At 46.6% G+C, this 24,213-nt stretch overlaps 1 pseudogene; it reads left to right on the plus strand.

Annotated features, from left to right (window-relative positions):
• LOC146171658 (uncharacterized) lies at positions 1–23,541 on the plus strand (annotated as a pseudogene).
• The last annotated feature ends 672 nt before the right edge of the window (positions 23,542–24,213 follow it).

The following is a 24,213-nucleotide window of genomic DNA, read 5'->3' on the forward strand; positions in this document are numbered from 1 at the left end:
ATGCGACCCCACGAAGAGAACCAACCTGAAACAACGGTCAAGACTGAGACGCTGAATGCAAGCAGTTCAACCATGGCACATCACCAGCTTCCCGAGTATGACGACCACAGTGACAACTGGGGGGCATATCTGCCGAAGGTTGAAGCCTACTTCGAAGCAAGTGGAATCGAAGATCTAATGAAGAAAAATTTGGAGGACGCTTAAGCTTCGCCTTCAAGAGTGGAACGCGATAGCGTTATTGCACCTCGTTCGCACCGCCCAGGCATTCGCTCGATATGCTCTTGAGTCACACAGCGTTCGGCGCGGCAACGAAACGTGCGCCTGAGCAAGCGGAACGAACCAAAGAACTTGATGCCTCGGAGGGAGAAAGCCGGGCAGCGACGCGCCATGAAGGCGGACGCGATCATGGGGCTGACACCTTGATGGGATCGTCCTCTATCTCGCTTGGGAGCACCACGCAGAAGCATGATTACTCGGAAGCAGCTCGGCACACATCGCAGGGGACGCTTTCCCAGCAGAAGCGCTACGGCGCGGCGATCACGTCAGAGGCGTCCGGCATCAGACGCTGCACCTAGCAATCGCGCTGTGAGCGGAAAGAGGAGCCGCGTCGCCTAAACACCACTGTTCGAGTGACGCACGCTGGATGTTGGAAGGGGAGAGAGCGAGAAAACTTATTAAACGAAAGGGTATTGGGGCATCCTCGCACCGGTACTCGCGCGGCCCGAAGGGCAGAAGCGGGTGAGTGAAGATAGTGACCTAAGAAAGGAAAGACGCTTGATTTTACGACCCGTGAGGGTGCACGGCGAAACGTCAGGGGCGAGTGGCGCGCCACGTGTCGGGGCAGCGCCGCACATTGCGAGGAGGGGTTCTTCTGTGTTTGCCGTTTATGAAGTGCATGCCGGGATTTATCGCTCACGGCCAACGCCGCCGACGACACCGGCTTTTCTGCGACACGAGCTCCTTAACGCTACCGCGTTAAAAGGGCGTTGCTCATCTCTGCGCTAAGCACACGCAGAGTCCAAGTGCTTTCAGGAAAAGTTGCACCGAAGAAGCCAAATGCGATGAAGTACGAAGAAGTAATCGAAGTCCTAAGTTCGTACTTTGACCCGAAACGCCACGAAATAACGGAGAGTTTCCGCTTTTTCAACTAGTGCCAGCTGGAAGGTGAGTCTACTCATACCTTCATTGTCGAAATTCACCAAATAGCGGATAGCTGCAACTTCGGGAGCATGCTCGATAGAACGCTTCGCGACAAGATAGCATGCGGCGTCCGGTCAAGCGCCCTGCAAAAGGAGCTTTTGGCGAAAACACACCTCACCCTGCAGGAAGCCGAAGCGATAGCGTTCAGCTCTGAGGCAGCAGAACTGGGTGCAAGCACGATTCTTCGGACTTGACAGCCGTAATGAAGATACGCGCGCGTCGACAGAGCTTCGACGAGCCGGTATTAGAGTGTGGACGGTGCGGAAGCTCTAAACACAACGGAAATGCCTGTAGCTGGACGAACGCTCGATGCTACCGCTGCGGCAGGTGCGGGCACCTTGCAAAAAAATGTCTTAGCGACGTCAACAAGGAACGCCGGAAAAACTATGCTCGGAGCAGGTCAAGCCAAGCTTTAAATGTAACAGAGGAGAGTTTGGACGACGCGGCCGACAGCATGCACATCTGGACTTTAGTTGCGTCTCGAAAAGCTCAATTGGAACCTCCGATTCGCCGAACGTTCACGTGGTGTGACAGCGATATACAGATGATTGTCGATACTGGTTCGGCTGTGTGTGTTAGGCCTAGGCAAGTGTTTGAGCAGCACAAGAAACAGTGGCCACCATTGTCGCCGTGCCACATCAAACTTTCCCGTAATTTTGGAACCTTACCAGTGCTGGGGCAGTTGGATATGCTTGTTTCGTACAACGGGACCAGCGTTGAGGGCCCAATAATTGTTGTTGACTGCTGAGGACCAAGTCTCTGCAGACGCGACTTGATATCAAAGTTCAGCAACGCAGGGTCATCAGTCCTCAACGTCGGGGCGAAGCTGGCGGAGAGCTTAGGGAAGAACTGCACATCAACGGTGGACGATGTGCTCTCGGACTTCCAAGATGTTTTCAGCACAGAATTGGGCCTGACAGACGGACCACCAGTGCAACTGCAACTGAAAGAAGGAGCCACACCAAAATTCTGTCGAGAGTTGACACTTTTTACTGATCACCAGCCTCTCCTGGGGTTGCTGAGAGCTGATCGACCGACCCCATCGCTGGCAGCCGCGCGCATACAAGGTTGGTCTCTGTTTCTGGGTGATTTCCGTTACAAGCTCCAGTACTCGCCGGGTAAGAAACTTCTGCATGCCGACGCCCTGAGTCGACTGCCACAGCGTACGACCGAGGTGCAATCAGAATATCCCCCTGATTACATTCTTGCTCTAGCAGGACTCGATAACGGAACGGTGTCCCTTGATGAACTGAAGCAATTAACTGCGAATGACCCGCAACTAAAAAGGGTTGCGCAGTTGACAAAGGATGGCTGGCCGTCGACGGCAAGATTTATAGATGATGAGAGTGTTATCCCATTTTTTGACAAACGACAAGGACTGTCTTTGGCCCACGGGCTGGTGTACTGGGGGCACCGCGTAATAGTGCCAAAGGAATAGAGATCCTATTCTACACCTGCTGCACGAAACCCATCAGCGGTCTACAGCGATGAAAGCAGTTGCCAGATCATCATTTTGGTGGCCAGGATTGGACCACGACATAGAACGACTATCAGCAACATGTCAAAACTGTGTCCAAAACTTGCCCATGTCAGCTGCCGCACCACCAGAAAGCTGGCCTACTGCTCGAGAACCATGGTCCAGGATACATGTAGATTTCGCAGGGCCATTAGCGGGAAGCATGATTCTCGTTGTAGTTGATGCATACAGTAAGTGGATTGAGGCAGTTCCCATGCAGCAAGCTAATGCTACTACGACAGTGAATTCCTTGCGCAAGATATTCAGCAGGTTTGGAATCCCAAGGACTGTGGTATCTGATAACGGGACTCAGTTCACCACTCTTGAATTTGACACTTTCATGAAAAAGAATAATATAACTAATTTGCGAACGGCTGTGTTTCACCCATCGTCAAATTGGTTGGCGTAAAGAGCAGTCAGAACGATTAAGGATGGCATCAAAACGATGGGGGCTGGAAGATTAGATATCCAAATATCCAGACTGCTCTTTAATTACAGAAGGACACCTAACAGCTCGGGCAAGTCTCCGTCGAAGGAGCTTCTTGGTTATCGTATCCGCTCGCGCCTAGATACATGCTTTCCACCCATCCGTACAGGTTCAGTCTCTGAACCACATGAATGGTTACCACCTCTTCCTGGAGCTGCAGTGTATGAGCGCAACTTTGGCGTAGGAGAAAAATGGCGGCCTGGAACAGTCACGTCTACAAGAGGGTCACGGATGGTAACCATAGAGACACCGGCCGGACCGGTCAGGCGTCACGTCGACCAGGTGCGTGTTCGGCACACAACTCCACCACGTGCGCAGGATCACAGCCCAGCGGAAGACAGCGCTGTGCAAGCTGGTATACCAACGCCTGTAGCCCACGACAAAGGAGTGGAGTGCGCGGTTCTTCGAGCAGGTACCCCACAGCCAGCCTCAACGTCACCGACGAATTCGTCAGCGGCGCAAGACGTCGAAAGCTGTCCACATCAACAGCATGCAGGAACCGCATCGACGCAGCCATCGTGTACGACGCTAACACTTCGACGTTCCACGCGCCAAAAGAAGCCAGTACAGCGACTTTCTTATTAAGGAAAGAGAAATGTTGTAAAACGTTCTGCATTATAGTTCCGCCTTTGGCGAACGCCGTGAGGCGAACGCCAGCCAGAATGCCTTCCACCCTTCCCCTCGTTGCTTCTTTCCCCCTCTCCCGGTCAGGCTATATAAGCCGGTTGTTCGGCCTGAATAAACGCCTTTCCACATCGAGCGTCCGTCTGTGGTTCATGGAATCACGGAACGCGCAATGCGCGTACTTGTGATGTAACATTTTTAAAATAACTAACACCCGTCACTACGGCAATTGCAGTAGTCTATTAGCGATAGTACCAGGACCAATGTTCGACTAGGCAAGCTTCTGGAATTATTGTTTGACGGACACAATTTCAAGCCATCACTGTTCTATTCGGTTCTTCCCATGAGACTCCAGTCGGGGTGTTGCAGTTTCTATGCAGTTTACCTCGCGACCATGTCTCTGCGGCTAGCTTCTTGGAAGCCACTGCAATGGCATACCGGTAGCCTTTTCTTCCTGTGTGGCATATGGCTGTAATGCGGGTTACAGGGCTGTTATGTCAGCGCGGCCCGAGGCAAGCAAACGACGTCAGGGGACGGTTTAGGTGTTGTTGACAGTGGTGCTCAGGTTCACCAGCAATAACACCTCTTCAGCCTGCTAAGTTTCGCTTCTCAAATTTGCTCAGCATGCTTAAGCCGGCAAGCAACTGTGGAGGAGCTCTACCCTAGCACGCTCTCACATGAAAATTGAACGCCACGCCGTGGACATGAGTTCCGCCTTTGACAAGTATGCGAACTTGGAAGAATCAAGAGAGTACCTGAGTTAAATATAGGACTCACATTGCGGGGCAGCGACAGCATGGCTCATCGCTTCGAGAGGCGGCAAGAGTCAGTATGACCGACGTGCAGCTCCAACGTCGTTTTCTTGTATGTCGTCACGCTTTCTGTGCAACAAGCTAAACAACGACTCACGCCCGCGAAGACTTTGTGGAGGGCCTTATTTGCTCCCAGTCGAAGAGTTATCCTCCTCAGGTTCTGCAGGACTGGCTGACTACCTGGAAGCGTTGACACAGACATGTGCATGGACGCTACCAGCCGCTGTTGTCCGCTGGCTGTATAAGTGATGTCTACGACGCGCTTATCGACTAATTTTCGCAGAAGCGGACGCTTGCTCTACTTCCGGACTGCCGGTCAAGCGTGCCTATTTTAAGGAGTTTCCTTTCTACCTCTAGCTTCGCGGGCTTTATGGGGTGTGTGTCGAGAGCACACACGCTCGTTCTTTCGCAATTTAACATGGCACAGTAGTCCCGAAATCGCCTAGACTATGTTGTGTGAGCTTGAAAACTACGAAATAAAGAGCAAACACGTACACTGAGGCTAAGGTAATGTTGAACAGCCTGCGAAAGGAAGAGCATTTTAAAAAAGGTAGCGAATCGCTGTATGTGGTAGGCGAATATGTCTACCTAGGACAAGTAGTGACCGAAGCTCCGGGCCACCAAAGGGAGATAACAAGGAGAATAAAATTGGGATGGAGCGCATTTGGAAGATGCTCAAAGATTATGGCTCAAGAGGAAAGTTTAGAACTGTTGAATCCTACTGGTACTGGCCTATGGTGCTGAAAATGGAGGTTAAAAAAAAGGGGTCTACCCAAGTTGAGGCCACGGAACGGAAAATGGCAGGTGTAACGTTAAGAGATAGGAAGCATGCAGAGTTAGTCAGAGAAATAACTTAAGTTACTGACATTCTAGTGGAAATTAGGAAGAACAAATAGGTATGGGCAGGACATTTAGTGCGAAGACAGGACAACCGATGGTCGCTAAAGGTAACAAACTGGATTCCAAGGGAAGGTAAGCTAGCAGCGAGTGGAAGGAAATTAGGTGGGCGGATGACGTTAAGTTCTTTTAGGTCGAGTGGATGCAGTGAGCACAGGAGCGGGTTAATTAGAGGAAAATGGGAGAGGCCTTCACGCTGCAGTGGGTATAGTCCGGCTGGTGAAGACGTAGTACGTTAACTCGCTTTATTGTTCTTAATGTTCATAGACGTCGAACCAAAATAATACGATTTATTAGCTCCCAGTGATTGAAACCGTACACCCCTAAGCGCCTTTTGCGGTTTCAGCTAGTTCACCTCGAATGCAAAAAAAATCAACTATGAAGGTGACGGTAGGCATATATTAAACATTGCTTTATTTAGGATAGCTTCGCTTGCTATCTTTGCTGAGCGCTTTGTCATTTTATGATTAAGACGTTTGCTAAAGCTTCAGCATAGTTGGTTTCTGGAATACATTTGTGCCCCAAGAAATGCTGCCCGAAGACAGGTATCTGGAAAGCAGCTAGTACGTCATATTGAGATGATTTCAAATGGGGTTATTTGCTCAATTGCCTTGCCATTCTTGCGGTTGTTTTTCGCAATGTTGAAGAACGTATGTTGATTGGCTAGTTGGTTCACAATGCTTGCAGAGCTGAAACCAGCGAAGACAGACGCAGGACAAGACAGAGGAGACGCACATGGAAGCGTTTGTAATCAGAAAAACTAAGCAGGCATGCATCCTGGACCCCTCACCGAAAAGGAGAGTTTCGTTTAGTCATAAACGCCTTCATTCACTTCGCTCGGCGCACGTTCTTGCGCAGGAACGATATATGAATGTTCTTTCTTATGTTTCTTCTTCGAGATAGATCAGTCGCAAGTCCAGCGGTGGTGTTTGTGTGCCTGCTCTGTCTTGCCCTGCATCTCTCTTCGCTGGCTTCACCTTTGTAAGCGCAATGTTCAGACATAGGCCTGCGTTACAGATGAAATGTACCATAACGTTTGAAAAAATTCTAGAGGACACTTTGGACCACAAGAAGTGCGATGAGGCGAAATCTATTATAACGCGGTGGATCGTAGCCCTCCACAATAGCACCTCCATCTCCCACCTTCTTCCCTTCCTTTACGGCGTGGTGCACGTGTCCGCGGGGAATTGTGACAGATACTGCGCCTTTTCTAACCTGTAAATCAATTTCAAACGCCACTGCTGCCTGCTGTACTAGCGCCTCCTAGACATCTGGGTCTGCTTCTGTTTGCTGTTGGCGCGGCGTTCGAGGAAGGGGCAAATGAAAGGCTCCGCACGGACGCTTGGATTGGACGCCCGAAGGCGACAGCTTCGTATATGCATGAATCGCCTGATGACGTCATGACCTGTCGTGATGGTAAATCGCGCGCCCCTTGTTGAACACAACCAGCATTTCATTTAACACATCAGAGTTCACCGGCGTTCTATAATTAGTTTACAGGAAAGGAAAGGCGCAGTATTTGTCACTCGCAATATACCGCTATCATCCTCACAGTAGACAAGGGGAATTATGAAGAGCGTTTCACAATCAGGGGCGTAGCGCAGTGGTAAGGCGCTCGGCTGGGGATCCAAGGGATGGAGGTTCGCTTCCCGGTGGAGACACGGTTTATTAATGCGAGAGCATTACTTCGCTGTGCTCGCAGATTTCTGTCCGCAGACCGCGTCCGCAAAATCATGCCCGCAGCAGTTGTAATTGAGAAGTGGTAGAGGTTAATGGGTGGTGTCAATCGATAGAGGGTGACGTAATGCTGTTGCTGAAAAAATAATTAAGCCGATACGGTAATTAGTAAATAATTAGAGGCAATAAATGTAAAAGTAAAGGCGAAAGCGGACTCGTTAGCCAATGGCTTAGCGCCATATTGGAATGCATCAAATGCTAAAGTAGTTATTTAATTCAGTCAATTAAGGTGACGTCAAGAATGTGATGTCACGCAACCTGATTTCGAGCCAAAAAAGGGCATAGGAACGAATTTGAAATAATCAGACTAAAGTAGTTAATTAAGGCAGTCAATTAGGGAGACATCAAGGATGTAACGTTACGTAACAGGAAGTGGAGCCGAAATAGGGCATATGAAGGGAATGGCGCGCAATGTGAAAGTACCAAAGAGTAAAATGGATAAACAAGAAGTGAATTGGGCAATTAGAGGCAACCCGAACCAACCAACAGCCGCATTCGTGCTTTCGCATTACTCCAATGCCGATTCTGCAGTGCTCTTTAATTTATTTTAAACTCTCGCTCTCGAAAGAGTTAAAACCAAGCTTGCCCTGAGCCATAACTACCGCCTACCCTAAATCATAAAATTGTCGCTATTAGGGCTGTAATCAATATTCAGTAGCTGTATTTTCTTCATCATACTCAAAATAGATGTTCAGATTCACTGTAAGTAAGCTCACACCAGTGCTCTTGGAATGTAAACAAAAGAGGCGAAAAATTGTCAGCGGATGATCACAATATAACGGGCGTGTTTCCACGCTGAAAATAGAATGGGGAAATTATTATATTGATACGTACTTCTTGTCACTGAATCGTCGATTTATTGTTACTATACTTGTTTCCTGCTGATGTAAGCTGACAGAGGGTTTGTTGTTTGTGAAGTACAATAAAAAATGAAGGTGCAAGTTGGGGCACAGAAGCAGACAAATATTCATCAATTCTTCGTCACCTCCGTGTGCGGTATGGGCAACGTTGTTCGCACGCGACTTGCTCAGGGGGAACCCTTAAGTACCCCCGCTTCTTAAAATCACGTGCGCAATTTGCCCCATGACAAGAGAAGGCTCCGTCCTTCGGGGTATTTCTGCGTTCGATAAGGCCGCCTCAGCTTATCATGTGGGCGGAGCGTGTTGTCTTGCGGCGCGTTGAAAATTGAAATAAATTTTATGTAACTCTAACTTCTAACCAGAGCGCATCTTTCACACTATATAATGCTCACAAAGTGCCGTTTAAGGCACAATACAGATGCGATAAAAAATATTGCGTCTACAACATACTTGCATAAGTAATGTATTTTCTCGTTGAAATAATGAACAAATGAAAGAGAGTGTAGAGGTTGGGATCGCGTGAGTTGTATGTAGTTAGGCGACTGCCGACGAAAGCTATGAAGCGACGCCCGAGTGATATCCGTGTGAGTCTATGGAAACCTTTGAAATTGCAAGGCCTGCTGAGGGTTGAATCGTATGTCTTGGCATCACCAATTTATTAAAGTGAAGGTGTCAGAATCAGAAGCCGCCAGGGAATCAGAGTAAGCTATACCTGCCATAATATGATTTATTATATGTTCTATTTTCATTCAAGTTCTCCGTCATCCCTCCATATTTTATTTATTTTGTCTAATATTCCTAGCCTATAGCTGCCGCTTCCTTGAACGCCGCACCCCAGAGCATATAGAAATAGACGCAGTACAGCAGGCATCAGCGGCATTTCAAATTGCTTGACAGCCCACAAAAGGCACAACATCTGTCACAATTCCCCGCGGGCACCTTAACCGAGCTGTAAAGAAAAGGAGGGTGGCAGTGAAAAGAGAAAAATGTGCCGTAGTGGAAGGCTTCGGACAGACGCTCTCGCCTCATCGTACTTTAGCGGTCCAAAGCGCCCCTTCTCTTGACAAGTATTCCGCTGTACTACTTCTGAGGCCCGTTTGGAATACCTGTTCTTTCAGCATCGAAACTGCTTGAGATGCTGACTCATCATCTGCCTCGCATTGTACATTTCCTTGCTGCTGCCGCTTTTTTATTTTATTTTTCAGTAGACAGGTCCACCGGTCATGTTCGTAGAAATTCGTGCCGAAGGAAATATTCTTTCATTCCTTGTTCTGCTCCTCCATCCCTCTCTCTTGGTTTTCTTATTGGGAAGCAAAAGCGTTTTTAAACCCCGCCAGTGATGATCGCGCTGTGCAGGCGAAGACAAGTCCCTTTATCGAAACGTTGGCCTGGCTTGTGAACTGAGGTTCCCACTCAAGTTCGGTTCTCTTTCATACTCTGTAGCCGTCTTTTTCTCGTTCTGTACTTGATAAGTTTATGCAGCAACTTTATGTAGTACATCTCGGCCCAAAAGAATTAAAACCGAACAATTCAGTCAGGTAATAGCTCGGTACTCTCAGTGTCCGTCTCTTTTGTGGTAGCAAAAAATATTTAAATTAGCACACTGCCACAGCGATTCATAGGAGTTGTTTCTCTCAAAGCTAATCATAATGAAGAAATAGGTGAGGATCTTTTTCCTTCTCTCTATACTGTTTACCGAAAAGACAGATGCACCAGAGGTGGCGGTGTAGCCATCCTTATCAAAAATAGCATATCTCTTGGAAGATATCCCTGGCATTAAATGTTTGCGCGTCAAGGTAAACTCTTGGGGACACAAATTTATTGTTTATGCCTTCTGCAGACCACCCGATGTCGAGTATTTGCAGAAACTGGAGGAGGAAATGGTGCACAATAAGATCGTATCAATGGGAGACTTTAATCTGCCAAATATTGATTGGGCTGGGAAGTGTACAACCAAAACATCAACCTTGCCTTCAACATTATGCTGCGTTATAACCTAGCGCAGGTGGTACATGAACCAACTCGTGGGCAGGGAACATGCAGTTCATTTCTTGAATTAGTTTTTCTTAGTCGGAATTTCTCGAAATATTCTGTTTGTATAGAAGAAGGACTGTCAGATCACTGCTTGGTGAGCATTACCCTTCCACTTGTGCAAATCACGCAAAACCATTCTTCAGTGCTTTACTACAAAGATTATAGATTACACGGAAAACTGTCTTGTTGATTTTAACAGCGCCAATGTCTGTTCTCTTCGGAATACTTTCAAAACTATGTGTCTACACTGCCTAGAAACATTCATACCTATTAAGAGAAAAAAAGTTCACAAGCGTACACCCTGGATGACACGCGACGTGATTCATGCTAAACGAAAGGTAAAAAGGTTAAAGAAAAAGCACAGGGTGTGCTTGAACCGAAGGTAAACGCAGCAAAACATTATTATTATAATATTCCACTGCCTAACTTCATTAAAAATGATCCTGATAAATTGTGGAAACACATGAAGGAGAAAAAGAAACCAATTTCGCAATCAGCAGTGGATGGCACGCCGGATGACAGAACCAAAGCGCAGCACTTTAATGAAAAGTTCCGAAGTGACTTTTCAGTATCAAATGTTATTAGTACGTTTTTCAATAAACTTGTATTTGATGCCAGTTTTGTTTCTTATGCTGGTATTGTCAACATGCTGGTAAACCTCAAAACGAAAGCATCATGTGGCCCTGACGAAATACCAAACCTTTTCCTATAGCGGTATCCTGAACATGTTTCGAAATTTCTTGTCAAAATTTTTTCTCTTTCGCTTTCATCGGGAGAGCTACCGGATCACTGGACGGTGGCGCGAGTTATTGCGGGATTCAAAAAGGAAGATCGAAAATTACTGCAAAATTATCGCTCCATTTTGTTAACATATCAATGCTGTAAGCTCTGTGAACACGTTGTGGCCAACTGCATCAAAGACTTCTTGGCTGAAAACAATGTGCTTACAGAGTTTCAGCATGGCTTCAGAAAGAGGTATTCCACTGTAACACAAATGGCATCAGTAATTCATAATTTTGCGTTTTGCAAATAGATGTAATATTTTTAGATTTCACCAAAGCGTTTGATAAGGTTCCGCACGAAAAATTAATATTCAAACTAAGAACGATTGGCATAACTGACATTTTTGTAAACTGGATTGCTGTTTACTTTACTAAAGGAACACAGTACGTTAAAATTGGCGACAACAGCTCGATCATTCTTCCAGTCACATCAGGGGTCCCCTAAGGTAGTGTTCTGGGTCCCCTACTATTCCTCATACATACCAATGTCATCGTGAATGTTGTGAGTCCGGGTGCGCAAATAAGACTGTTTGCTGATGATTGTATTTTATATAGAGATGTGACGACTCCACATGATCATATTGTCCTTTAAACAGATTTAAACAACATATTGAATTGGCGCAGTGAATGGGGGATGTTGATAAACGCTGACAAATCAATATTCCTCCGTATTACTCGTAAAAAAGCCACGCTTATTTTTTCTTACTCCTTACGCACTTCACCCCTGTGCGGTACTAACAGCTACAAATACTTGGGTGTTACCTTAACTTCTACTCTGTCCTGGAACTTGCGTATTAATACAATCTGCTTCTCTGCCTTCCGCAAACTCTGTTTCCTGAGACAAAAACTCAAAAACGCCCCTTCTTCTGTAAAATTACTCTCTTACTTCCCATTTATTAGATCTAAGCTAGAGTATGCGTGTATAAGCATGGGATCTTCACGCTAAGTCAAATATCAACCGCCTTCAAAAAATACAAAGAAAGGGAGTTCCGTTTATATTTAATAAATTCGAAAGGTTTGTCTCATCCTCTCAAGCATGAGAGAAAATTTTATTTCCACACTTGAATCCAGTAGAAAGCAGCCGAGGCTTGAATTCCTTTCTCTTCTGATAAATAACAAACTTGCAATTAACCCTCATATACATTTCCTGCATTAACACGGCACACAAGTCATCCTGACTCACCTTATTATGTCCCAACTGACACGTTTAAGTTTTCCTTTTTCCCTAGGACAATATCAGACTGGGACAATATCTTACAGATGGCATTGCAGTACGACTATAATATTGTGTAAATTTGTATCAGTTTTTGTTGTTGTTGCTTGCTTTCGTTCATATGCATCTATGCCCCCCTGCTTGGACCCAACGGTCTGCAGTATGTAATAAATAAATAAAAAAAATAAATAATCCATGAATTTGAAAAAAAAGGTGTTTTGTCAAAAAACCATTGCCCGAGAAATTTTAAACCAATGTGAGGTTTAGTGGTGTTATGTACATTTTAAATTTTTTTATGAACAGCCATCTGAAGGGGATACTCAGCTTAGAAATTGATAAAAATATTCATTTTAACAAAAAGCGGGCAATGGAATCTCATGTGCATCCGCAACGCCCCGGCAAAATAAATTGAATAATATGCGAAAGCATTCTTTAGAAAGAATAGTTATTTACTGCTGGAGCCGTTTCATGCTTGTAATCGACCTTTAAAATCTACGTCCAGACATGGATTTCAAATATTTCTAAAGATTTGTCACAGGTCGCTATATATAGACAAATGATGCAATCGAACTCGAAAAGAGCCCACACTAAATATTCTCTAGATGCACATATTGTGAAACACTTTTTCCAAGTTTTTCGGCGGGGGTAGCAACATGAAGTTGGCATTCAAAGTAGCAGTTGCCTCGTGAATTCCCTTTCTAGTCCAGTATCGATATCCTACCGCTTGCTGCATCATTTTGTCTAATGGCGGAGCAGCCAGCTAACGCTCAGGACAGGCAAAGAGGACTTGGTGCGGAGGTACTGCACGCGTGAAATAAATAAAATGTAGTTCTTCAAGTGGAATCCTTTAAATGAGTTCATTCCTTACGTGCCCAGATACTTTAGTTTGAAACGTTAAGCCTGATTATTCCGATCATTTTCAGGCTTTTGGTGAGTGCACGCATATATCTGCACAAAATCACAGAAGCGAACACGTATGTGATTCTCACCATCTCAAAGGGCGCACAGTAACGTCAGTGTGTGAGCTACTCATAGATATAATATTGTAACTGGAAGATTTTTTTTGTTAGCAGTTAACTGCAATTACTACACTTTCAAATTTTGTTTACTTAAATATACTTTCTTCATTGCTATACCTACGGCCACAAAGTATTTGTGAAACATTTTCCACTGACATTTATTTCAAATTCATAATTTATGTATGGTACGACTAAAGTCAGGGTGAATAAATTATTGCTTATGTCTGCACCAAATCCAGACCAATCCCCCACTGTGGGTATGTGCTCTATTATCTCAGGCTAGATGAGGAAGAAGAAGAAGCTGTTTCACCGTAGACTATGTGTACAGATAAAAGAAGATGAAGGTCGATGTTTGCCATTTCAACATTTGACACGGATACTGAAACGACTGTGGTACTTCGTGTCCCCACCGGTAATGTTTTCATCAATAGCTTCTTGCATGCAGACCTTAAGGGGCGATCGTACAGAGCTCCTGACTTCCGTGATGTCCTTGCTACTGTTATGAACCTTAAAGAGGTCTCTATCTTCGAACACTACCAGATGAGTCACGTTTCGACAGAAATTTTTGAAACAGGCCTTTCAATGCAAAAGCCAGATGACAAAGTTGAGCTTCGTCTCCAATGCCTAATGTGTATGATGTTCGGTGCCGAAATCAGGAACACCAAGCTAAAGTTGTTATGGCTTCCGCGTCACATGCTGACCCATTGGATAATGGTATCTCCTCACAGGAGATTGTGAATGGTGGCCAAGGCATAGTGAGGCCAAGCATGGGGTCTAGCTGACGCTGAAGGATGAAGGTTAAACTTGTGGTACCCACGGACGTTTCTGTATTTTGGGTCACAATTGCCTTCACTGTGCCTTTAGTGCAGCAGATTTTGGCATGTATGAAGGCAATGCCGCACGCCATGACGTTCACAATAGCGACGCTTTGATCACACTGTAGGGAACTGTGCTATGGCATACGCACATAGGTTGAAACAGGATCAATTGCTGAAAAACGTCGTTGAAGCCTTTGATTTCATCAAGAATATGTTTAAGGACGGGGACGCCTCTAGGGAGATCAGCTGTAAGGTTCCAGGGGAAGAGCGGTCCAAGCTGGTACACCACATAGCGACAGTGGATGGTATAGGACTCACGCCTCCTGAACTCAAGTATCCAGTCACTGGCCTGCGCGAACTAGACGTGCCATGGTTTTGTGCGCACTGTGAAGGAGTCTTCTGTCACGTATATGCCTCAACATGTGTCACTTTTTCTCTAAGGGTCTGTGAATGGGTTCCCTGGCTCTACATCGACCTCGCATGGTTATGACGCAATGCTATGCCGTTGGCTGCGTTAACTTCTGAGGTGTCCTGTGGGCCATCGGCTGCCCTGGATGAGTGGAATCTGAAGACGCCTCTTAAGGTCAAGCGACGAGAAGGGTAGGCCAGAAAAAGGGGGCGATGACTGCCGTGAGAGCCGCTATCACTTAGGTAGTTCTTTCCGCTCTAGCGGAAGGGCTTCATTGGGGCGAGCAACAAGCATAGTAGGGGTCGCAGCATTTGAGGTTCCCACCTCAACGTTAGAGATGTGTGGACTCGAAGGCGCATATATGAGCTAAACCACCTCGTGCAGAGATGAATATTTAGTGTAGCTGACATACAAGAGACGAAGCTATCTTCTCATGTTGATATGGAGCTTCTCTAGTTTCGTTTTCGCCTCGCTGCAATGTCATCCACTCGAGAACATTCTCTGGAGGCGGTTTGATTCTCCTGAAAAGGCTAGCTTTTCGCTGCTTCTCTTGTAGCACGGACGGCGAGCAGCGCTCTGTGTGCTGTGGCCTTGTATTTCAAGAGAACAGTTGAAGTGGAAGAGATATGTGTATGTGATAATTTAACAGCGATGTCACTGAATACCGTTCTTTGAATGAATCATTAAATTATACAGCTAGATTTCAGTTGCGTTTGCAGCGATGAGGGTTGGTGAGAGTTCGTGTGAAGAATTATACTAGTTCTGCAATTCTGATTTGCTCTTTGAGCACAATATTACTGATAGTATATATATCGTACGTTTTCAATATTTCTCAATGGCTTTAAAGACAGGATCTACGTTTCTGCTAGACTAATGTGCATGCCTATTGGGTACTGCCAGTTTTCTTCAGTGTGCGCTCATATGGGAAGGTGCAGGCGCAGTATTGTCCAGACTTTTTAGGAGTTTTCGCAGCTGAATGACTGCCTATTGTAACACGCAGTTTACGAGCTCGCAGTTACGTCTTGCTAAACAAGAGCCTATTGGAATATCTTAGTATTTGAGAACTCGGATCTATTATGTACTAAAGGAAGAACTTAACAAATGAAACCTCAGCACAAATGGCATTTCAGATGCGCTGTCGCCTACCTAAGCTTAAGTACCATAGAATTATATCGGAGAGATCAGTTAATTTTTGGACACGTGCATGATTCCTTGGTGAGCACTTATTTCTCCGCTCACTGGGTAATTAATGGCAGACTGCTTATGCAAGTGATGTATTGAAGATGCGGTATTGTGGGAATTCTTGCACTGACACACAGGGAACAATCGGGGATTTTTATGACAGCCATGCGAATCTCTTTGGAGGTGGTTGTAGCGAAACTTGCGTGGCAGACTTCAGCTCCTACCTGCCTAGGGTTGCTTCCAAGAGTATGGCAGGCACAAAGTGCGCGTGCCACTCAACGTAGATTCTTCTGCGAGTACCGCGTCCTAACCGCATTCATTGCGTAAAGCTAAGCCGCACCGAGACGTTATCCGCTGCCCCCGGCCTTATTTGTTGTTCTCCCACACGTGAGACATGTGACTGACCTTGCTTGGCTCCCCATTGAGGAGAATGCTGCCAACAAGAACTGAGACACTTCCTGCGGTATCAATATTCGCAACCTGCCTCGCGAACCTGCTTCGCCGCCTCCTGCTCCTGGAACCTATGATAAGGTGACCACGATGCTCTCGAGTACCCCATCATTCTCGGCTTGTTCTTCCAGGCCTGTCTTCCATACTCATTCCTACATGCATGACCACGCCAGACGCAACTTAGAGCGCAGTTCATCCAGCAGAACCAGCCTGGCCTGCCACCCCAATGCGCAGCGCAGTACTAGGGCCTTGTAAAATCTACGGACCACAAGACAAGCGCCTCACATATGACGCTTGCCCCACAGTTTCATCTGCCTATTCACATACGGCTTTGCCAAGTGATTCCTTATCTGGTAACATCAAGCTGTTTTCTTAGTTTAGTGTGGTCAACGTAATCTAGGCCAGTTAATGGATCGACAAAAAGAAAAAATTGAATAGACCTCTGGGGTTAAGATCTACTGTGTTCGGTGTAGCCGGATCACTTACGGCGGCTATCCTATCTGGGTAGTCGCAACCATTCTCCAAGCAAGAAGTTATTACGGCGTCAAGGGGTTCATTAAGGGACATATGGGGCAAGACGGCTGGAATTCGAAACTAGTTGGCGCGCGCACTGGCACTCTCTTTTGGACCTCCACTCTTTTTTTTTAATTAAATATTTTCGCCACCAACAGTTGTTGCATCGGCTAGGGCACCATGGTACCTGGTTACTTTCGTCGCTACGAGGCGAGGGAGGGGTAGGTTATGGGGAGACAGGCGGAAAGCTCCATGGCTTGAATATCACTCAGAGCATAGTGCATAGGTTAATTCTTAGGCCTACGCAAGCAATAAATAACTTAGCTTCTTTGGGGGCTTCAAAAGACCGAGACAACATTGGGCCAGCAAGACGTATGGTTCACCGCTCGTTTTTGTCTTGACCGCAATGAAAGTAAGGAGCGTCCGACCATGTTACTGTTTTTGTTGTTTTGTTGCTGTTGTCTTAACTTTGCAAAGCCGCGTGCTGTAGGAAAGATGCAGGGAATAGTTATCTGAGAAGTAATGTGGGGGGGGGGGGGGGGGAAGACGAATGAAAGTGTGGGTCGTGTCTGAATGTCTGAAGGGAAGCAGCTGTTTCACCTACTAGATCTACTCAGCCATTGTATACATGAAAACTAGAATGCAATTTAAGAGTAATAACATTACTTAGCAGAAGTAACTGTAATATAATGTCATTTCCTCCCAAAAGCCATTTTGCCATTCTTGAGGCCTTCAGGAGTGCGTTCACGCTCCCTTTCTGGTCGATGCCCACCTATAAAGCAGCACTCTCTCCGCAATCTAGGCTAACAGCGCTATAGCTCACGTCATTGCTGGATGTTATGGATCTAGGCATGGGCCACATTGAGATCTGTGCCATACGAGTCCACCTAGGCAGCGCGGATCCCCCCTCCCCCCGGTTCATCAAGGGTTTATTGCCCTAGACAACCTCTTGTTAGTGGCCAGCCCACAATGTAACGTGGCCCCATTCTACGAACAGCTCTAAGCTTCTGCTCCAACCAAGCCTCAACAGTGAACGCAGTACAGTGAACCTGTCCTGCACAGCTGCCTGCTGACCAGGCTCCTGCAGCAGCGGTAAGCGTGTGACCTCTCCCGCTGCCATCTGACTGACCATCACCCCATATGTTCAGATGCCTGCAGTTTTACTGCAGGGCCAGCAAGCACCATCCCTACACTCGTTGCTACACTCGTCGCACGGTTACTCTCTATAAGGTGAGTACCGTGCTCACCAGCCCAATATTTGCTTCTTGTGCAGGGCCTCAACAAGCGGAATCCAGGTGGTTGGATCCTAGCTGCCAGCAGAATAAATAGGCTGACCATAATGCTGTTACGCCCCTGATGGGCGCCGTTCAGCACTACGGTGCCTGCCTCTATGGTAAGCCAAGTCCTGGAGGCGTGGATTAACCCAACTGAAACATAATCGTATTCGGTGGCTGCAGTTAGGCATCTCGAGCCCAACTGCTGGCCATTAACATCTCTCTACCGTGGATTCATCCTTTCAGTATGCACGACCAGACGGCTGCGACAGCACGGTATACTATGTGAACACGTGTGAAGCAGCGGCATCACTGCAGCCAACAAGGTGGACGTGGGAATCGTCCGCCATCGTCTGCCTCAAGCAATGGGACGATTCGGCCAGCGTCCGCTTCCTGTTCCATGACCACACCCAAAACCACATTCTCGTCTGCAGGAAGCTCCCAATGTGGTGGGTTAAACTATGGGGCAGCTATCTGCACCTGACCCAAGAGATGATACTTGTAGTTGTCCCCATCATTTCAGGTGTAGCAACGCACGACACGAAGGCACGGAGCTTCCGACCATCCCACCCAGCAGCACAGGCGCCTGCTCGCCTGCAGTACACGGTCCAAATTGTCCAGCCAATGGTGACTGCCGCCCGGCGTATTGCTGCCTAGAGCCTACAGGCCCAGCTACCACTAGTTCTACAGCGCGAAAGCTGTGCACAACTCTCGATGGGGTGAGCACTGCCTGCCATCATCGGGAAAAAAGTAGTGAAAGGTCACACGTCTTGCAGTGGAATGTCAACTCTACGTAATTGCCTTGCTGATATGAAATATTTGGTTTTGCTGAGTACTCTTCACTATGACATTCTTGCCCTCGTAACACACCAAGACACCAACGTATATGACTAGCCTTCTGGCATATATCTGGTATGCTGCATCCTGAAAGACTGCGGTGACGCCCATGTTTGGCCGATGCCCGCCCACAAGATAGCCTCCGCACCACTGTCTGAGCAAAGATCACCACCTCTCACACAGGGATTGAGGTTGCGCATTCAGGCAAGGCCCAGTGGCAGGCCTGTGCACACAAATCTGACAGGGTAACACGGATTGCTCGGTGACATTTGTCTGCGTTGCGACGCAAGCTACCTTGCCTCCCTTCATATCCGTCCTGCTAAGGAGGATTCACATGAGGTGCCATTAATTGTATCATGGGGTACAATTAGCACAACCAAGTCATTTCCGCCAGAGGCTCCTGCGTCATCGGCCTGCGTGTCATTTGGCCCAAGGCTCACTTTCATCCAGCGTGGAAGCTTCTCGATCTTGGACACAGCCTTCCTGTCGGACGTTTGCCACTATACCTGGGAGACGGTGCCTGATTCTTTGTGCTCCACCCATTTTTCTATCTTAGTTAACCTTCCTCACGAAGGGGACAGAAAAAGCAGCTGTATCGTGTTGTAAAACATTCTCAATTCAGGGATATGTCGAAACATTTTCCCCGCGCAGGAGAATTATCGGCCGTCCTGGGAGAACACAAACGAAGTGCATTCTTGTACTGCTCTGCCCCTGTCAGGAGTACGGTTCCGACGTCTGACTGTTAGGAGTCTGCGCTCAGAGGTATAAAGCACAAGGCTTGGAGTGCAGGGGTGCCAGGAAAACGGATATCCTACCACAGGATATCAGCAGCCTGCCGGCGACATCCATCGTGCTCGGGAGGGCAGGGCTGGCATGCGCGGCTTAATGTAATACACTGGGAGTGAGCTTTGCCTGGCGCTAACTTTGTCCTCGTTGCAGGCGACTGTTAACAGCTACCCTGTCCTAAGTGCGGCCATCGGCAGAAGAGTGACCGACCATAATATGGCCGAACAGCTGACATAATTCTCCTCATGGCAGCCAACCTGCCCCCCAGCCGCGACGAGGTAAACTAATTACATATACACAGCCTCTGAGCGTGGTCAACTTTTTATTGTTTAACTTAGACATGGCTGAAGGCTGACATCCAAAGCGAGGAATATTTTATGTCTGAATTTCATGTTCCTCGCAAATACAGGGATTACCGGGCCTGTAATCAGATCTATGGGGCGGCGCTCTTTGTGCCATCCGTCGATCGATTTGGTCGGTCAGGAGGACGACCTCGAATGTCAAGCCGAATGTGTATGAGTCGAAATTTTTATTACTTGACGCCGTCGACCGATCGTCGGTCTCATCCATATTCGTCACAGTATAGATGTCTATAGAGTGCAGTGCTAGCTTAAGTGAATGAAGATCTAGTGTAATAGAACACGGTGTCATCTCAAGCACCATCAACCATATCTAGATGGTATTAAAGCAAACACGACGAAAACCATCTTCGCGGAACTACAATTACTTAGACACAAGATTTCCGAAGCATTTAAATTTGCAAAGGTAACTTGCAAACATCGATTTTAACATCGCAGTTAACCAATCCAAATAAGTAAATGAAGCTTCCAACCACGGAAGCACTTTATTGTGGTTGTCCACAGAACTTGCAGCCACATGCTAATTTGCATCTAGTGTAGACCACGACGAGACAATGTTGACTAAGGGATATGTCAATGTATATCTGACTTTGGCATGACATGGTAACAGAGCTGACAGCATTGTCCTGCTTTGCCATATATTGGCCAACCTCAGTGGAGTGACTGCTAACACTGTTCGATATAGCCATTCTGATGAAACGGCAACGCCAATACCGGTGAAAAGTAAGGTATGTCAATGTATATCTGCCATTGACAGGCCACTGAAACAAAGCTGACAGTATTATCCAACATAAGGCATATATCGGGTAACGTTAATGGGCTGACGGCTAACGCCGGGCGTTATAGCCATCCTTATAAAGTGGCAACACCAATTTCGGTGATACACCACACATTCTGGCCCAGCGTACCCATCCTTATGTAATGGCGCCACCGATATTGCGAGAACATTGGACACAACGAGCCAATTTTGGTATCATTTTAATCAAGCACGGACAATATTGGTTACTAGTTCACTTATCAGGGCCAATGTTTGACGTGTTATAAAATGGTACACCCATTATCAGCGATAGAATGTCAGCGCTGTGCCTACATGGGGCTTACCTTTGCCAGATCACTGCCAATATTGGCCCAGGATGTTGTGCTGCCTGGGATAATGCCTGTGTTGTGAGCATGCTGATTGGGCTAAATGATCATTGTTAACAGTGGGACTCATGTGGTTAGAATTCCAAGTTTTCAAAGCAGTTGCTTCTACAGTCCTCCAAAGAATGCATTCATTCATCCTAAATCACAGCGTCCATTGCTCAGAACAGCTGTTACAGCCCACGGAATGGGAATCATGTTGGTGACAAGAATGATAGGCTTGCTCCAGAAACCAAAATGTGAAATATGTAATGACAACAGCGACCTATTCTATTTGGAGTGCGTTCAGACATTGTACATCCCCCTCATTGTCCTGTACCCGAAGGCATGCTGCTAGAGCTGCTTGGTGAATCGGATGCTCGGCTACTATAGGTCAGGGGATCTGGATTCGATTCTGGCCGAATGCACCACGAACCTTTATAAAGGATATCAGTGCATATTGAAGAACCTCAGTTTACTGAAATTATTCAGAGCCCTTCAGTGTGGCGTGTCCCTTATAGCTTGAGTCGCTATGGGGCAATAAACCCCATAATCAAGAGCTGGTTGCCAGCTCTATAGGTATGTCACCGGACGCTCTACTCTGGACACGTTCTGGAAGGACATTCTGCGTCCAGAATACTACACCCAAACGGCAGATGCTGGCTTTAAGAAATTGGAAATAAATACTCTTGAGAGGCCTTATCAGAAAACAAGTTAGTAGAGCTTATCTACTATGGAAATACTAGTATACATCGTTATTTTGCCAGCACATTAGCACTCATGGGACAAGAATGTTCAGTTGGTGGTTACAAGTCGTACATTATTATATAATGTTGCTAGCGTTGCTATAAATTTAGATTAGGCAGGAAGGCAAGTGCAGATATGCATTGTGCTTCATCACATTTGCATATCAGATGCTAGTTTGTTATATGGTGTACAGCTCCAGCAGTGCCGGCCAGAAGAGGTGGAAGAACACCGGTCAAGTATTTCTTTCAGCCAGGTTTCATTGAAGGGGGAATTTTAGAAAGGGGTTCAAGTTAGAATGTGGACCTTGCTTTGTCGCTCTATCAATGTGTGCGGCTGGGCAAGTTAGTAAGGAAGCATGCTGAACCAAGAGTGCAGGGCAAATCACAAAGGTAGGACGACTGCTACCAACCAAGCGCATGTTGCTTGAGCATGATCAAAGGCGTGTTGAAAGGAGCAAACACACAGAATAAAAGAAAATCAAGACCAAGAGCGAAACAGACCTGTCTTTCATCAACCAAGCTAGGCATTGTTCTGGTAAGAAAGGAATTTAAGGTTTGGTAATGTTAGCAAGATGGCCCTTACGCTGCCCTCAACAGTGACCTGTTTCAACAGTGCGACATATTCAGGTACTACTCCCATTCATGGACATAAAATATTTTCCTAGGTGTTGCATTATTGCATATGAGAACTGAGGTGGTGTTATGCATTACCATACCTTTGGTTTCGTTGTCGTGCCACGAGATTTATCATCTTTATTCATGATTGACAAGTGTCTGTGTTTTTTCTTGGTAGTCATCCGTTTTTGTGTGTGTGTGTGTGAATTTCCTCTTTGATATGCATTTAATGTGATCCCACGGTAAATAGCTTTGGTTAGTATCATTTGGCATCATGTACATTGCCTCAGATGCTCTGACAAAGCGAGTGACTGTTTTATCCTTCCTTACTTGCCTAGCCTCGACTAGCTGGCAAGCAGGAATGTCTGCAGAGCCCTTGTGCGAGCCAAGGCTTGCTCTCTGGACTTCTTTTATTTCTTTCTATTTCTTTCTGTGTTTGTTGCGTGCCCGTTGCAATGGTAGCCTTCAGCATGGGCAAGGCTTGCGATGCAGCATATCTGATGTTCACAGTGCTTAGCCAGGATTTAAAGCACACAGGAAGGTGAAGGTGAAGGAAGAAAGCTGTCCATCGGCAGTGCAGTAGATGCATCTCGTGTTCCTATAGACAATCTGATATTTCATCAACGGCTTGCCAAATATTTCCATGGAAGTCTTGAGAGCTGCAATACTATTTATTGTAAGTAGTGTGGAATTGTTAAAGGCAAAATCTAAAAAAGGCTCACTGGCCCATATGACAGATGCTCTGGCATATGCAGTTTGGCACATCTCCTGTTCATGTGCAGTACTAGGTTTCATTTCATTAAAGGCAATAAAAGGGATGGAAAATTTAAAAAAATACATATTCACAGTAAAAGGAAAGCTTTTCGTCTTCAACGAACTGATGTGAGCAAGTGATTACAGCAACATTCTGGACGGCCGTTACAGTCTGAATACAGATATCGCACAACGTTGGTGAGCAGCAAGTCTGGAACCTCACTTTCCTAAGTTTCTTTGGCTTTCGCTGTTTGCTCATAATATAATCGGATGGCGCTAGCACCCAAATATACCGATACTTTCAGATTTGTAGTAATGTGGAAATCTCTGTGTTGCCTTTTTTCTCCCATTTCACCCTTGCCTTTTGCACTACCTTCACCTAGATTCCAGACTTGGTTCAATGACTGGCACTGGCATTTTGTCTGGGTCACTGCAGCTGACGCCTCACTGCATGATCAGTCCTTGTGCTGAAACAGTGGTGAAGGAGGAGATGGAATAGTGAGGGGCTAGCTCCCTCCTGACTTGTTCCCATAGGCTGAAAACGTCTAGCCAGAGGGCACTTGTCCTCCAGTGCCAGCTGGCCAAGCTCGTGGCAGGTGCTAACACTGGGCTGTTAAGGAAGGATCTGATAAAAGCTTTGTGCTCAACAGCTTGATACTTGCAGAACACACCTCTGCAACCTGCCTAGTAGCTGCATGCTTAGTGGTCAGCCTTCACCGGCCAGCTTACAGCGCTTGTGGGGTTAGGCGTATGATATTGTCACGTAGGGGTGACAAGGTCGACGACACAAATGAAGGGTCGATGACTGCACTGAAGAAACTCTTTATTGGGCAGACTTGCGCCCGCAAAAGAACTAAGCAACTCGGCGGCGGCGATAGTAACAAACGTGCTCGTCGGTCGTCGGACAAAGAATGCTCGTCACACTCGGCAACGCTCAATTTAAAGGCTGCACAGAACAATCTAGATAACGTCGCAAACAGCTACCAGCACGGGCTGGAACATTGTGGAAAGACACCCGGGTGGCCGGAACCTTCCAGACAGATCTCGGTGCATCTTGCGCTACAACAAAACTGATAAAGGTGTGACTCGCGACATCGAGCATTAACAAACAAAGATTACGGAACTTATACGCGGTCCAGAATCAGAGTGATAAGCCTGTATGCCGGCGGCT

The sequence above is a fragment of the Amblyomma maculatum genome, unplaced genomic scaffold (assembly GCF_055883805.1).
Source record: "Amblyomma maculatum isolate TAMU_Amacu unplaced genomic scaffold, ASM5588380v1 scaffold_19, whole genome shotgun sequence".
In the NCBI taxonomy this organism is placed as follows: Eukaryota; Metazoa; Arthropoda; class Arachnida; order Ixodida; family Ixodidae; genus Amblyomma; species Amblyomma maculatum.